Below are 17,264 nucleotides of genomic sequence, written 5' to 3'. Positions count from 1 at the left end.
GCTAGGAGTTGACATCTTGTCCATCACTTTTATTTTAGTAATGAGAAAACTGAGGCCCAGAGGATAAGATGGCATTCTCAAAGTCCCACAGCTTTTTAGTGGCAAAGCATAGACTAGAACCAAGTCCTCTGACATCTGTGTTACTTCCACTGCACCATGCTATAATACCTCATCTTGAACTTTGTGTTCTTCTGGGAAGGAAAAAAAAAGGTCAAAGATGAAATGGCAAAGGGCAATGAAATGTAGTCTCTTTCACTAGATTACTAATAAGGATTCATTCTGGTTTGAAATAAATAGAAACCAAAAGTTATTTCAAAAGAGGACTTTAATATATTTAGAAATAGTTTTCTAATTAAAGATGATGACTTTTAAGAGAATTTTCATGTCTATAAAACAGATACTGTCATAGATCATTAACTATTAAAGCTTTTAATATAAAACAATTACATACATTCATGCAACAAACATAGATACAATTTGCCTCATTAACATTATTTTCTCCTATTGATCGTCAAATTAAACTTCTGAAGTAGGCTCAGATATAAGGATATAATGCAATAAGACAACAGTCTAGCTCCGAGGAGTGATATAGGTGGAGTATTTTTCCAGTTTGGCTGGTAAGAATGGAAATGCAGTGTAATGGCAATGTAACATTCTCCTTCATGATTGTGAGCTGCTTTATGAAATATGTCAGAATTTTAGAGGACAGGAAAAAAAATTACTCAGCTTCCAAATCTATGAGAAGACTCTTCTACTACTGTCCAAAATACCATATTAAGAGTCAAACTTACTTAGAAAATGGCAGCACCACAAATATAAATCTATCAGCTATTAGTTTTCACTTTAATTTAAAGAGCTTCTCACAATTAAACAGGGTTTATGGGCAAGATAATGAGTTCTGTTTTAGATATATGGAGTTTAGGTTTGAAATGTGGGAGTAGAGTTCTAGGGGAAGACTGGGAATGGATATATAAGTCAATTGGTCATTTGGTAATACTTAAACCCATGGGTTTGATGAATTAATTAAAGTTAATGAATTAACTGAGGAGAATATAATGAAAAGAAACTCTATAACAGAGTTGTAGAGAACACCTATAATGAGGGGACACGAGAGGCTGGGATTAAAGAGAAGGGAAGGTATTAGTAGCTTGAGGAGAGACATTCTGAAATAACTTCTGTGGAGAGGGAGCTAGGAAAGCAACTAGGGAGGAATAAACAGATGGCACATTGCTGCAATATGGGGATAGTTGAGTTTAGAAAACACAAATTTGTAGTGTGTCCTCTTAGCACAGTTATGTGACTTTTTCTAGCTCTATTAAGCAGTGTGTGTTTGTCCTTCATTGCCAAAGAAGACTGCCAGGCCTAAAGGCCTGAGGGCTACCCGAGTCTTACCTTACCTGTCCCAGGTCTTCGGTTGGCCAAACCGGATAAACGTATGAGAGAAGAGACTTTCCAGAGTCGAACAAGGGTTAGGCTTTATTCAGGGTCCTGGTTACATGTGCAGGGGGAGCTCTTCCTTAGGAGGGAGAGAGAAATCTCCCAAGGAGGCAAAGATCTTACGGTAAGAGATTGGAAGTAGAAGTGTGAGTGGGGAGAGAGGGGGAGGGGAGAGCGAAGAGAGGAAAAACGGAGCCTTCTGTCCTGTCAGGGCCCCTCCTCGCTAAGGGCGCCTTCAGGCTTTCCTGACCCTAATTAAGCTCTCTGGCCATGTAGTTTGCACCTGAATATCATGCCTGTTAGATAACAATAGGTGTGCCCAGATCCGGGACAGTCTCGAGGGCGGGGATGCTCCTCCCATCACGTTTCTCACGGGAAGAGGCAGAAATACACGAGATAGCTCGGTCTCACTCCTCGATTCCCTGGTGTTTCATGGGGGGCCTCATGAGAACTCTAAGATTTAGAAGTTCCCACCTTTACCCACCCGAGACTGTCCACATGGAATTGAGCTTCCACCCCCAACAGAAGACCATGCCATCAGAGAAATAATGACATGACTTGCACTTGACTTTGAGTGAGGAAGGGCTGTGCAGGTCACCAGCCTCATTTCTCCTCCAGAGCCATCTGAATTCAGTGATCAGATTTCATCAGGATGGCTGGAGATGACCCAGGATGAGGTAACTGGGGTTAAGTGACTTGCCCAAGGTCACACAGCTAGTGAGTGTCAAGTGTCTGAGGGGAGATTCAAACTCAGGTTCTCCTGAGTCCTGCACTGGTGCTCTATCCACTGCACCATCTAGTTGCCCCTTAGCATTTATATATCACTTTAAGGTTTGCAAAGCATTTACAAATACCATCTCATCTGATGATCACAACAACCCTGGGATGTGGGCATTATTATTATCCTCATCTTACAGTTAAGGAAACTGAGGCAAGCAGAGTTTAAGTAACTGGTCCAGGGTCACACAGAGAGTTAAGTATCTGAGGTGGGATTTGAGCTCAAGTCTTCCTGACCCTAACTGAAGCTTTCAACTATACTACTTGGTAAGCACAGAGCATACCAAGCAGCAACGTAAAATCATTCAAAAGTCTATACAATGCCTTCTTTGGTTGAGATATGAAGAACCAAGTTTGGGATGAATCCTTTACAGTGCAAAATGGGCCTGAGCAAAGAGGCACTTCCCTCCAGATCGCTGTCTCCACTTTCATTTCCTACACAAACATTTATGGATTTTATAAGATACAATATGCTGCTTTACCCTGTCATTTCAGTCTATAGAAAACATGTGGGTGTGAAGAAAAATGTAAATCAAAAACCTTCAGCAAGTTAATAACAAGAGTACACACTGGGCTGCAGTGATGCATGAAGCACAAGATGGCTCAGCATCAGATCTGGACCCCTCCTTGTGGGAAAACAACGGTGACTGACAACCACCTACCGAAAGCATGCTGCTATTAAACAGGGCGGTCCCTGTTCCTATGCCAATAGTACATTATCAGAGGAGCTTTAAAAACTCATGAGCAAAAAACGAGAAGATTTAAGGCCAGCAAGTTAAGTGAATTCCCATGAGGTCAGGATACATGTGGAATTTCCAGAAATCAGGGATCTCCTGTGAATGATCTCTAAGCATGGGGGCAAAAAGGTGGAGTGGAAGGTAGAGCTCAGTCACTAACCTCTACTACTCTCCACCTACAGAAAATGGCTCAAAGCTTGCTGGGATAGACTATTCACCAAGATCACAAGCAATGTCAAACCTACCACGTGAGAGACCTGACTGTACACTCTGGAGGACAGTAGGTGGAGAGAACAGAGGGATAACCTTCATTTGAGATTGCCAGGCTTTAAGTGGGTAATGGAAAAGTAAGTGGGCAAAGCTTACAATTTTTCCCATTTTTCATTAGTTTCCTACCTCAGATTCTGCTCTAGCTAAGCATCTCCTACATTCAACTACTCAACATCTGTCAGACTTTTCCCACACCTAGAATGTACTCATATCTCGTCTTATCACATTGTTCCTCTCCTTTATAGAACTGCAAGATCTCAGAGTTGGAAGGGAATTCAGAGACCAACATAATCCAATTCATATCTGACCAAAAGGCACTGCAGTAAGCTAATCCTCCCTGAACATTCCATATACTCTGAGCTCTTTTCAGGGCTGCTCATCCACCTTTGGTATCCACCTATCACCCAACTCTCACCTATGGCTTCAAGAAGTTGTAGCATGTGCAGTGGCCACACCCCAGGAAACCATCTTGGCAGACAGGCTAAACTAGGTTGAGTGTAACCAACAGCCTCAAACCTGTCCATGAATTAGAGAGAAGTCTACCCCCTGCATGTGAACATTTTCCCAGCAGAATGGGCAGATGAGAACAATTTGCTCCAACAGCCATCAAGGCAGCTGAAGCATGTGTTACACTGTGCTGAGAGCTTGGTTAGACATGGAAGATGCCAAGGTCACCCACTGAATCCTGGGTCATCCCCAGTCATCCTGACTTTTGTTCTGCCAGGGGACTTCAATGACTAGAAGAAACAGTGAGGCTGATGACTTTGCACAACTCTGTCTCACTTAAATACAATTCACGTGCAAGTGAAGTCATCACCCTGTTATGTCATTGGTCCTTTTTGAAAACAAAAGACAAACAAGTGCAGTAAACCCTCAAATTAAATATATGTCATGCCCTGTACCCTCTGGGAAATATTCCCTGACTAACCTTCTACTTCCTATTCCATCCCACCCCCAAAACATTGTGACAATGCGGTAAGGGCTCAGGAAGTGGTACTGCTGTTTAATTGAAAAACTTATCCTTCAGTTTTAGTCTTCCTACTATAGACAGTCCCCGCATTTGACTGCTCCACTAATGGACAGCTAGGCAGCACAGTGAATAGACTGCTGGCCCTAGAGTCATGAGGATCTGAGTTCAAATCCAGCCTTAGACCTCTTACTAGCTGCGTGACCCTGGACAAGTCACTTAACCCTGTTTGCTTCAGCTCCTCATCTGTAAAATGAACTGGAGAAGGAAATGGCAAACCACTCCAGCATCTTTACCAAGAAATCCCCAAATTGGGTCACAAAGAGCTGGACATGAATGAAATGACAATAACCAGCTTCACTAATGCTAGCCAGCAGACTCATAATCCATTTTTTTCTCCCTTTAGAATGTAAGTTTCTTGGGTAGGAATTTGGCTTTTACCTTTCTTTGTACCCCTAGCACTTGGCATAGTGCCTGGAACATAGTAGGAGCTTAATAAATGTTTGATAATCATGACATTGACACTGATGATGGTTAAAATAAAGGATTTTATCTTATTTATAAAAACATGGGAAGACTTATATGAACTGAGAGTACTACTAGATGGAAAATACATACCCAATGAAAACAATAAATGCTTCCAAACTCAGATTAATTAACTGCAATGACCAATTTTGACCCCAGAGAACAGAGGAGGAAGCATACCTCTTTTTCCTTAGCAGAGAAGGGGGAGGGGGCCGGCGGAGATACACAAACACCATCACTTACAATGGCTTTGTCAGCTGAGTTTTTCTTAATTTTTCCTTAGGTGCAAGTGAGCATTCAGTGAGGTCTGGGGGTGGTGTTGGGAAATGGTTTTTATGTTTAAAAAGCAGCATAAATAAAAGATGTTACTTGGGGAAAGGAGAGATGCAGTTTCCAGAAACATTTCAGCTAAAAGCAGATTTGTTTATTTCAGCAAGAAGAGTGACATTTTACCTACCAGCCAAGTGTATAGCTGAAAGAAAGGTCAAATTCAGAGGGAAGGAAAAATAAATTGGAAAAGAAATTCCCATTTAGATTTGTCATGGCTGGTCATAATGAGAGCACAGATGCACAGAACAACAGAGGAGTTGTTTGAGTTGGCCGCCTTTCTCATAGATGCTCCCTTGTGGTGACTGAGCTTTCACCTGTATAGATTATTAGGGGGTCATTCTGCCTTCTCCCTTGCTTTCCCAAAGTGACCCATAGCAAAGGGGAGTATTAAGCCTCTTGGAATGAGATTTGATGAGGCCAAATATCATAAGGTCAATCACGCTAGGCGCTGACCTTCAGTACTATCAAAGGAAGAGAGGTCCATAAAAATGGCCAGAAGAACTTGCAAGGTCACACTATATTCAGTAAAAATTGTCTGTGGTCTAGTTTTTAAATTACTGAACCAGATAACTTAGGTTCATAGCAGTTATTAAAAATAAAAGATGAAGCTAGTTAAAGAATGTGACCTGCAGACAGAATGGTGTTGGTACGATTGGCCTTAAACAGAAAAGCAATTAGTAAAAGAACTGTTCCCAATATTAATGAAAATTTATAAACAAATTACGACCATAGAATTTAGAGCTGGCAGACTTGAAAGAACATTCACTTTGAGCCCCTCCTTCTGTGCATGTGTAAACTGATGCCCAAAATAGGATTAAGTGACTGATTCAAGGTCATTAAGGTAGAAAAAAAGCAGTCAGGATTAAAACTCAGGCCCTCTGGGTTTTAAGCACGGTGTGATTCCTCTTTCTAGGCCTATTATCTTACTTTCAAGATATAAGAATGTTTGTTGCTGTTTAGTCATTTTCAGTCATGTCTGACTCTTTCAGGGTATTCTTTGGCAAAGATACTAATCTATCATTTCCATCTCCAGTTTATTTTACAGATGAGGAAACTGAGGCAAACAGGGTAAGTGACTCACCTAGGGTCACACTACTAGTAAGTATCTGAGGCCAGATTTGAACCTAGGCCTTCCTGACTCCTGGCCCTGCAGTCTATTCACCACAAAATGATAGGGGCTGTGCAGCATTCAGAGTAAAGAGAGGCAGATATTTTAAAAGTTCAACTGAGTCATTCCTGTTCAGCACAACCACTTTGATAAATCAGAGAACCTGGGTTCAAATTCCTTCTCTGACATTTACTCCACGTATCACCTTAAGCAAGTCACTTAACCACCATTGGCTTTAGCTCCCTTATTTGGATAAGGAAAGGGATGGATTAGATGGTATCTTAGATCCCTTTGACATATGATTCTCTGACTTAGGAATCAGTATTAAATGAATAATTACCAGGTTTACAGTGACCTCATAACTGTTTTCCAAAAGGACACCTGGCTGATATGCCAAATTCATTAGTCCTCTGGAGAAGAGCAAACAATGGAATCTAAGAGCCCAAAGACCTAGGTTCAATTAGTACCTCTGTCTTCTGTTACTGATCTGACATGTCACCTATCGTCCCTGAGTTTGTTGCCTCATTTGATTTTTATTTTCAGTCACCAATTCTTGATTTTTTTCTCATTTGTAAAATGTGGGGGGTTAGACTAGAAAACCACCAAGGTCCCACCTACTTCTGAATCTCTGACCCTCTAAAAGTCTCAAAAGTTAATTTTTCTCAAATTTGTACACTTTTCATTCCATTTTGTTCCTCTTATGCCTTTGGAAGCTAAAATCTACACCGATTTATCTATAAAGCCAAGGATGCCGAAGAAAAGTCATGTACAGGTGCTCAGAAAGAAAAAATAAAGACTTTTATCAAGTTTTATGCTTTTGGACTGTCCAGGGAAGAAATGGGGTCCTCCCCACTGGAATTTGGGAATCTGAGGCAGGGACTCCAGCACATGCTTATAAGCCTGTGAATCTCCAAAAGGTAAGAATCTGCTCCTCCAAGATCCTGCCACCAACTCCTTTACAAGGCAGTCTATTGTTTTAACCAAAACTTTCTTTTTATATACCAAAACTGGTGAAATATTAAAGTAGGGAATGAACCAAAAAAGAAAAAAATCCCCTATGAGGCAGTATTATCAATATGGTAAAAAGGGTATTTGTATTAGAATCAGCAGACTAGGTTCAAATTCTACCTCTGATTCTTGTGTGATCTTAAGCAAGCCATTTAGCTTCCCTCAGCCTCAGTTTCCTCATTTGTAAAATGAGATGATTGGATTAAGTAGCCTCAGAGGTTTCTTTCAGAGGATGCTAGGTGGCTCAGTTGACAGAGCAATGAACCTGTAATCAGAAAGACCTGAGTTAAAATTTCACCTCAGACACTTATTAGCTGTGTGACCCTGGCAAGTCACTTAACCTCTGTTTGCCTTAATCCACTGGAGAAGGAAATTCAATCCACTCCAGTATCTTTGTCAAGAAAACCCCATGGACAGTAATGGCATGCTATGGTCCACAGGGGTCACAAAAAAGTCAGACAAGACTCAACGACCAAATAACAACAAATCTCTTTCTAGATCTATGATCTTAGGTTAATACTTCTGTTTTTTCCTCCCAGTAATGAAACTTTTAATATAAAAATTTCTACCAATATAGATAAAAAAAAACTTCACAGTATAAGCAAAAGATGAAAAGTTTTATTGTATTAAATCAATAAAAGGCACTTTTTGCCACCTAAAGTCATGCTTGAATTCTAATTAGTGGTAACAATAATTCATGTATTAGATGGGCTATAAAAATGACCATAAATAATTAAAACTTAATTATCTTTATCCAATAATGTGCCTAGTTCCCCAAATTCCTAAATTTTTAATCTTATTCTTTAAATGAAACATTGGTCTACATAATAAGTTTACCACAACTATCATTATTGTATATGAATGAGTACCTTCTTGTCCTCCAGGTTCCCGTCATTCTGACACCTGTCAAAATTAGGGACAATACAAGAGGAACAAGAGAAGAAGAAACCTGAAAGAGAGATGTATGAAGAAGATTCTAGACATGGAGCCACATGAATGACCTGACTCTGTTATGGAACACTGTGGGATTATAAGAAAGTCACTTGATCTCTTGGGAACTCAGCTCTCATCTGTCAAATGAGGATATTGAACTAGAAGAGCTAGCTCTTAATTCTATAATTCCATGAAAATTTAAAATTCTTAACATGGGGAGGAAGAGTTCAGAGATTTGATATATTTGCCATTTGCTTTATTAAATAATTGCTTCCTAGAAGGCACATTAAACCTTTTTCAGGTGCTCACTACTCAAATCTTCATTCAATGAATAGCATGTTCTAAAATTCAAAGTTTCTGAGTCAGGAAAACAACTTCTAGCATAACATCACCACAGTAAAGATCAACAACTTTGAAAGACTTTAGAATGACCAACCGTGATTCTAGAAAGCCTCCTCCTGCCAAAGGGATAGACTCAAGATGCAGACTGAAGTGTGCATTTTTGAACCCGGTCATTGTGAGGTATGTTTTGCTTAACTACAAATAGTTATGCAAAAGTTTTGTTTTTCTTTCATTTGTTAAATGGAAGTGGGAGAGGATGAAAGAGGAAGAGAAAATCAGTGCGTTTTAACTGAAAAAAAAAAACAAGTCATACATTGGATTTGTAATCCATAGAGGTAGAAGGAACCTCAGAGATCACTTCTGTCCAACCTCCTCACTTTAAAAATAAAAACAATGAATCCCTGCCATTTGATGGAAGGTCAGACAGTTTGCTGAGTGAGTAACAGAGCCAAGGTCCACTGTTATCAAGTCCAGGACTCTTACAACCACATCATAGTGCCAATACTAAACAGTGAGAATCCCTAAGCAAACAAATGACACCATTCTACATCAATAAGACCTTTCAGCTTATCAGTAGTTATATAGGCAAGGTTTTAACTTTTCCTACACAACATAGAATTACTAAAATTATGGGAACAGGTCTCAGGAGATCTATTGCTATATTAACTTGACCAAAACCTGCTATCAATAACATGATATAATGCTTTTTATTAGGGGCTTTTGGACTTATAGCTGTTTGTAACTAATTTTAATTTTTGACTGTTTCTGTTTCAAAGAGTCTATAGCCTTCCTCATCAAAAGCTCAAAGATTTTTATTTTTCTCCTAACCCTAAAACAACATATATTCATGAGACATTTGGTTAGCATTGATCCTAATGTGTATCTACCTCAACCACTTTTAATGTTCACCCAGGATTTAGCCCTTCTCCCTTTTACTCCCTTGCACAGGGCAGTTATCACTTACAGTTTTCCTGCAAAGGATCTTGGTTATTGTTTTATTTTGGAATTGTAAGGGAAGACAAATGTTTTTAATGTATCTCAATAAAAGGAATCATTTATCTTTTTTACCATCAAAGTTACTTTCCCTTCACATAGGGAAGATTTAATAATACACAGCACAAAGTAGCATCTTCATTATAAAGCCCAAGGTAAAACTGATGGCAATCTTTTATTCTCCACTGAACATTCGCTTTGTGTTCCTTCAAAGATTATTTGTCTTTAAGATTCTTTGCAAAAACACAATTGGTTTCTCCCAGGTCTGACATGCTTCCAAGGACACAGATAACTTGGTGTGAAGAAAATGAATCAGGATTCACTGACAGGGAAACATAGCTATGAATCACAGTACCAGAAAGGAGAGGTTCAGATTTGTTCAAACCACAGGCACGCACCCCAAAATGCCACACTGGGTATGTCACTCTAACTTCTGCTTTTTCATGGAAAAGAAGAAGAAGCATTTTCCAGTTAATGAAAACAAACTTTGAATGTTTCCAAACTTACCTAAAATGTCCTCAAAAGAAACTTATTGGGCTTTAATGATAGCACATTAAGGAGAAAACTCTAACTTCTAAATGTTGTTGTCATACTTTTGTGCCATGAAACAAGTCAAAATGCAATTAAGAAATTGACACCTCTCACACTGAACAATACTCAATAAATCACTTACTCATTTTTACCTAGTAATAAACATCTATCTCCTCCATTCTCTTTCAACCTTCAAATAAACAAACTTTTAGCCAACTTTTTGATTTTTAATGTTAAATCATATTTTTTACCTTACAGAGACAACAGTGCTTAAGTACTGTGTTTATTTTGGATATATTTTGTTTTTACTTAAGAGTTCATAAGGATGAATGAAAAAGCTTTTTAGGAAGGACTTACTAAATACTTGGCATATTCCTCTCCAGGATGCACTCCTGATTCTAGTACTGGACTTTTCCCACAATGCCCTGCTCTCTCCTCCATCCTGCCCCCTCTCAGCCTTTCAGCTTCTTCTTAATGTTGCTTTCTTCCATTAGAATGTATTAGCTCCTTGAGGACAGGGGCTGTGTGTCTTTCTGCTGTGCAGAGCACAAAGCCAGGCACATGATAAGTTTTTAATAAACACTTTTTGACTTGACTCAAGTACTGGGGATACAAACACAAAAATAAGACAATCCTTAAGCACCACACAATTAGGAGAATGGTAGCAGGGCAAAGAAGTTGTGGTTCTGGAAGTCATAGGGATAATAAACAGAGCAATAAAGCAGTCCAAGGACACCACCTTTCTAGAAGTAACAACAGCCTTGATTTGGTGAAAACTCTAAGAGCCAAAGGTGTAAAGGTAATGGGAAAGGGAGCACACCCATGGGCAAGCTGAAAAATGGCCCAGGTCAAACAGCATGATTGGGTTTGGGACTGGCCAGACATACTGAGGTTACATGTAATACCCTGCTACAAAATAATGAGCTGATTTTAGGCTTGGGGGGCAACATAATGGCCCCTAATACCGACTTGATTCCCTTCTCTTCAGCTTTAGGAAATTCATTTTAGATGAAAAGTTCTGGGTTCAACTGAAATCCCTGTGAACCCCTTGTTGAGAAGGTTTCTAGGCAGAAAAGTTAGGCTCTCTGCCTAACCCTACATTTACATCTGTCTCTAGTTAAAGGCAGTTGGGTGTTGAAGTGAACAGAGCACTGGACCTGGAGTCAGGAAGACCTGAGTTCAAATCTGAGCTCGGAAACTGAGTCCTAAGATACTAGCTATTTGATCCTGGGCAAGTTGTTTCACCTCTTTGCTTCAGTTTCATCAACTGTAAAATGAGGATGGATGACAGAATCTACCTTGTGGTGTGTTGTGGGGATCAAATGAGATAATATTTGTCAAGCACCTGGTGCATAGCACTGTATAAATGCTTATTCCCCTTCCTCATTAAACCCTGACCTCTTTGTGCTTAGGCAAAATTCAGTTTACTGGGGGCATTTAGGTAACGAAATGATAGATCTGTGGATAGGTATACATTAAGGTGGGGAAAGAGTTGACTGGAGAATTCCTTCACCTTGGGCCTTCCCCTCCAGATTGCTGTTTGAACCAATGATTCTCTTTAATATCTTTCTTTTCAGCCAAAGCTCAGTCCTTCCTAACTTCCTAATTCCTCAAAGAGGTGCTAAAAAGCCATCCAACCTCCATCTCTTGACTTCTGGCATTTTCTCTTGACTAGTAATAGCTGTGATTCACATAGTGCCTTCTGATTGGTTTACAAGTGCTTGTTGTACAATATAGAATTTGATTTTCACAGATAACCCAGGAAGGTAGGCTATAAGTCAGTCAGTAAGTCAATATATATTTATCAGCACCTACTGTGTGTCAGGCACTCAGCTAAACACAGAGGACACAAAGAAAGGCAAAAGATGATCCCTGCTATCAAGAAACTCAGTCAAATGGGGGGGGTGGGGGAGAGACAATATGCAAACAGCTATGTACAAATGAACTATATACTGGTACCCTCATGCCCATTTTATAGATGAGGCTTAGCAAGGAGATAAAGTAACTTGCCCCAAAGAATATAATTAGAAAGTGGAAAAGCTGGGATTGAAACCCAAGGGTCCTGGGTCTAAATCTAGCTGATGCCTACAATTATGAATATATTCACACAATCTCAGAACCCTTTCATTTTTTTTATATGATTATCAAAAAAGAAATATTACATGGTTATGATACAAAACAATGTGAAGTGGGTAATGATGCGATGAATGTAGGCAACCAAACAAGTGAATCTAAACACAGTAAGACACACAGCTTTTCAAAGTGAGGGGTCAAAGTTTTAAGTCCTGTTCTTCCAGCTGCGCAGAGGGTTGCTGAAGACAAGGGTGGAGATGCACCAGCTCTCATGCCTGATAGTAGCAAGAGGCTATGAGATTGTCACTAAGATTGTCTTCAGAGAGGTGGTAAAACTCAGAGGCGAATCAGAGAAAGATTATAACTTACCAAAAGCACCACTTAAAAAAAAAAATCAGTCCTGAAAGTCTTTGCAATGGATCGCCTGTCTGTTAGGTAGAAAGTTCATTGGCCCTGACATAAGCAGGTCTTGACAGGCCTTTTTTGGCTTATATTCCCTAGTTTAATCTGAACAAAACAAGACTAGATATCTGATAAATTCCCTCTTCATTTTACCCACAGATACATTCACTCCCCGTTTAAAAAAAAATAACAAATGTTCCTTTCCTTCTCATTTCAACATTACATTTCCTTTTCTAAACTATTTAGCATGTTTTTCAATTCATTAAGATTTGATATTCATCTTTCAAATGAATAACTCTTGGGAAGTCTTTTCATAAAAAAGTCTAGTTTTCTATACTGACATATTTCATTCCAAACTTGGAAAATTCCTCAGGTTTGCAGAAATTATTGCCAAGAATATGAAGGAAAGGCAAGTAAGTGCTGGATTTGGTTTTAAAGGACCCGGGTTCAATTTCTAGATGATTATGTCAACTTGGACAAAGTACTTAACATCTTTAAACCCCTTTTCTCATTTAAACCCCTTTCTCATTAAATGGTATAGTATTTGCATATCTTACCACACAAGGTTATTGTAAAATAACAAAGTATAATGGAATGAATATAGGATTTAGATTCAGAAGACTTAGGTTTTTATTTCACTTCTCTTAGGAGGTACAGTGAGTACAGCACTAGGCTTGGAGTCAGGAAGACCTGTGTTCAAATTGGACTTCAGACACTTACTAGCTTTGTCTGGGTTAGACACAGTGACTAACTAGACAAGCCACTTAACCTCTGTTTGCTCCAGTTTTCTCAACTGTAAGATGGAGATAACAGGATCAAATGAGATATTTGTAAAGTCTTTGGTACAGTGCCTGGCACATAATAGGCACTATGTACTTGTTTATTCTCTCTCTTTCCCCTTCCCCAGAAAAGAAAACCCAGAGGGGAAAGAGTATACAGGAGAATGTCAACCTCATCAAATGCTGCAGAAAGGGCAACAAGGATGATAACTGAGAAAAGACTAGATTAAGAAATCATGGGAAACTTTGCAGAGATCTGTTTCAGTGGTGTGAATTGGTCAGAAATTAGATTGCAGAAGATTTAGAGGAGAAGCAGATGGAGGCACCCAGGATAAACAGCTTTCTCAAGGAGTCTAGCAGAGGAGAGAAAAAGGATGACAACTAGTAGGAATGGAAAGATCAAGTGAGGTTTTTTTTAATAAGTAGGGAAGAAACAGCATAATTTTAGGCAGCAAGGAAGGAGCTGGTGGCCATGGAGATACTGAATGTAAGGGAGAGACCTCATACTGGAAGTGGTCTACTGGAGATGACAGAGGAAAGAATTAAGCATGTGGCAAAGCAGGTGACCTTGGCAAGAAAGAACACCTCTTAATCCAAGACAGGAGTCAGGTAGGAGAGAATGGAGGAAGATGTCTGAGTGATATGGATGAAGAAGAGGGGAGAAGGAGCTCTCTTTGCAAATAGCTTCACTTTTTTTTTTTCAGTTTAATATGAGGGTGAGAGTAGGTGAGGGCAGGAGATGACATAAGGTAGACTAGAGGAGAAAGATTTGGGAAAGCTGTTGTGGAGAATGGAATGGTCAATCAATCAAAAAGGTGTAGAAGATATGTCTTGCTGCAGTGAAGGCCCAGTTGAGATTATACAGAATAGATTTGTAGTTAATGGATTTATGGTTTTCTCCAGTTCCATTCAGCAGCACATGAGTAGGAAAAAAGAAAGATCTAAGGCTGGGGTCTGGCAAGTTATGATGAGCAACAAGGCAAAAAGTTAAGGAATTGCAGAGAAGAAAATGGTGGAGAATTGAACTGGTTCACCAAGGGCTCAAGACAGGGAAAGGAGATGAGTATACTTGGTTCATCGGTTGGGTGACCTGAGAAAAAACTGAGATGTGGAGGAAACAGAGGTGATGGTAAAGACAAAAATAAGATTTGGAGGTCATAAGGCAGAGAGAGAGACAGAGTGATAAAAATTATGATGAGATAAAGAAATTTTGAAATTCAATGTGGAAGTGAAATACATGTGGGTGATTGCAAGATCAAGTCTGACCATATTCCTGTATGTAGCTGAGGTGGAACAGAGGAGTAGGTCATGGGAAATGAATAAATTCAGGAACTGGGAAGTTAAGAGTAATTGAGTGAGTATTCATACGTATGCTGAAGGCCCCTAATATGAGGCCAAGAGTTGGGCAAGGGGAAGAAAGACTCTAGGTTTGATACTGAAATTCACTGGGGATGGAAGGATGATGTCTTGGGTTTGAAAGATAACATCTAATAGGATCTGGATTGAGGGATAAATTTTAATAGCATCAACCTCAGAGAAGGAAAGTTTGTGACATAATAGTAGAAGAACAGTCCAGAAGTGGCAATGGGGGCAAAGAATATTCCAATTCCCCCACTACAATCAATAAAATGAGTGTGGTATGGGGAAAAAGTACTAGATGACTAGTATTGAAAAAGTTGGTGAGGGAAGTAGGAGGGAGACAGGTCTCAGTGAATGCCCAAAAATGGAAGGAATGAAAGAAGTTTAAGAAAAATCTATTAATTATGGAACAGGCATTCTTGAGGTGGGCAGATCTGGAGGGGGACACTAAGGCAGCACCGAAGTCGAAAGGAATATGGTAGCAGCTGAAGATGGGGAATGGAGTTTCCATGTAGGCAGTCAGGAGTTCAGAATCACTGGGACAGGGACAGTATAAGTGAGTGGGAGTACGCTCTAACTACTGAGGAATGTATATAGGCAGATTATCAGCAGTTAGACAGAGGTCTGTGGAGGAAGCAGGTAACTAGATTGTTCATGGTCCTTCAAGATTCAGCTTCACGGTAGGTGGAGAGGTTGTGAATTTTGAGGCCTCAGAAGGCCCACTGCATAACAGACAAAAGCAGGAAAAAGCATGGCTCAGGGAGTCCTTGAGCCAAGTGAACAGGCAAGAGGAGGTAATTCTAAAGTAAACCCAGAACTGGAGAAGGCCCTGAGGATGGACAGTAGCCAGTATATGAATTACAGGATCTTGGCTCCAGTAGCCTTGGGAAAAATCAGGGAAAAGTCCAACTGGGAGGTCAGTGACAGGGTCTTGTCTGAGACATCTGAAATACTTTCTTCTCTTACGCATCACCACTCCTTTCTACTGCATTTGTCCTTTGTGAGCTTTCACAGGTGAATTCATCATAGATGTATTGTCTAAACATTACTGCCTGGGGAGCCATGTTACAGGAAGTGGGTTTGGTGGCCAGGGGGTAAGAAAAAAGAGATGACAACACCTATGTTACAGATCTGTAGTGATCATCAGAGTGGGTGCACAGCCTGTTTTTTAACATGTTGGGATAAGAACTGACAACTACCTTTGTCAAACTTCTCATTCTTTCAATCTAAAGGACCCTACGCAGACAGAGAATAATTATATGGTTAACCAAAGAGTAGAATTGAAGAAGTGAAAAACTCTTGAAATGACTGAAGAAAAATGGTAATGTGTTTTTCTTTACCTAACAACTAGACTTTTAAAAAAAGTCACTCATTTTCCATTTTCAGAGGATAATTTATCTAAACATTAGATAATTCTTACATAGAACTTATCACGTGCCAAGCACTGCTCTAAGTACTTTATAATTGTCTTATTTGATCCTCACAATAACTCCGAATAAAGAATAATAAGGAAATCATTATGGAATAATATATTTCTAGCTGAAGATTTAAAATGTACTGTACACTCTTATCCCTATTCAGAGTATGATATATTTAGAACTGGAAGGCACTTTATGTATTCAGTTGGTGTCTGTTAATTTAATTGCATCTACTTCAGTCCCTTCATTTTGCCAGTGAAGAACTTGAAAGGGTTTGAGTGATTTGTCCAAGGTCACAGAGGTAATTACTACTGTTACTACTACTACTACTGCTGCCGCTGCTACCACTACTACCACTACCACCAGTACTTAGCATTTATGTAATGCATTAAGGTTTGAAAAGAGCTTTTTACATATATTATCTCATTTGATCCTTACAACAATCCTGTGAGGTGGGTGCTATGATTATTCCCATTTTACAGAAGAAGAAACTGAGGCAGACAGTAATTAAATGACTTCCCAGGGTCACAAAGCTAATAAACATCTATGGTAAAATTAAAACTCAGACTTTACTGAATCCAGGCCCAGTGCTCATAACACCAACGGAGGTTAAGTTAGAAAGTTCCTTTGCTGCAAATCCAGCATTGTTTTCACTATAATACAATGTCCCCTCAAGAACTGAAGCTCTTATATAGTAGATACAAGATACTATTGTATTTTATGGGGCAAGAATGTTTTGGTGTATGGATAGCCTAAGAAGGACTGTCACAGTCCAGGCAGCGGAGTGCTTGGGCTGGCTTGCAAGGATGATTGTTAAGTTTTCATTATAAGCATTTACATCTCAGAAATCGCTACAATTATATTTTAAGGATTTATTTCATCTTAGAATTGTATGTTTAGACCTGGAAGGGGTTGTAAAGATCACCTAGTGCAACCTTCTCATTTTATAGATGAGGACACTGAGGCCTGGAAGTTTAAGCAAATTACTCATGGTTGTACAAATATTTATTTAGAAAGCAGCAGATCCAGACATCAAACTCAGGGCTCCTGACTACAAATTCAGTGCTCTTTAAAGGTACAATATACATGAATGACAATATATTCTTCCTGTACTTATTTATACCATTATGATGAGCTGGAGTAATTCATATCTACTGAATCCAAGTCAAGCTCCTTCAGACAGCTGCTGCAATTGTAACAACTAGTCCCTGAAGGAGGACAAAGTCCAACGACTTCAAATATTTTATAATTTTATGAGAGATGGACTCATGGTAA

The 17,264-nt window shown here is 39.4% G+C and overlaps 1 protein-coding gene across 9 annotated transcripts in view; it reads right to left on the bottom strand.

The window, feature by feature from the left end:
- The window catches only part of RIN2 (Ras and Rab interactor 2), a 244,203-nt gene that overhangs the window by 160,448 nt on the left and 66,491 nt on the right, over positions 1 to 17,264 (bottom strand). The gene's annotated exons all lie outside the window — the stretch shown is intronic.

This window comes from Notamacropus eugenii, chromosome 1 (assembly GCF_028372415.1).
Source record: "Notamacropus eugenii isolate mMacEug1 chromosome 1, mMacEug1.pri_v2, whole genome shotgun sequence".
In the NCBI taxonomy this organism is placed as follows: domain Eukaryota; kingdom Metazoa; phylum Chordata; class Mammalia; order Diprotodontia; family Macropodidae; genus Notamacropus; species Notamacropus eugenii.
This window is presented reverse-complemented; position numbering and strand designations above follow the sequence as displayed.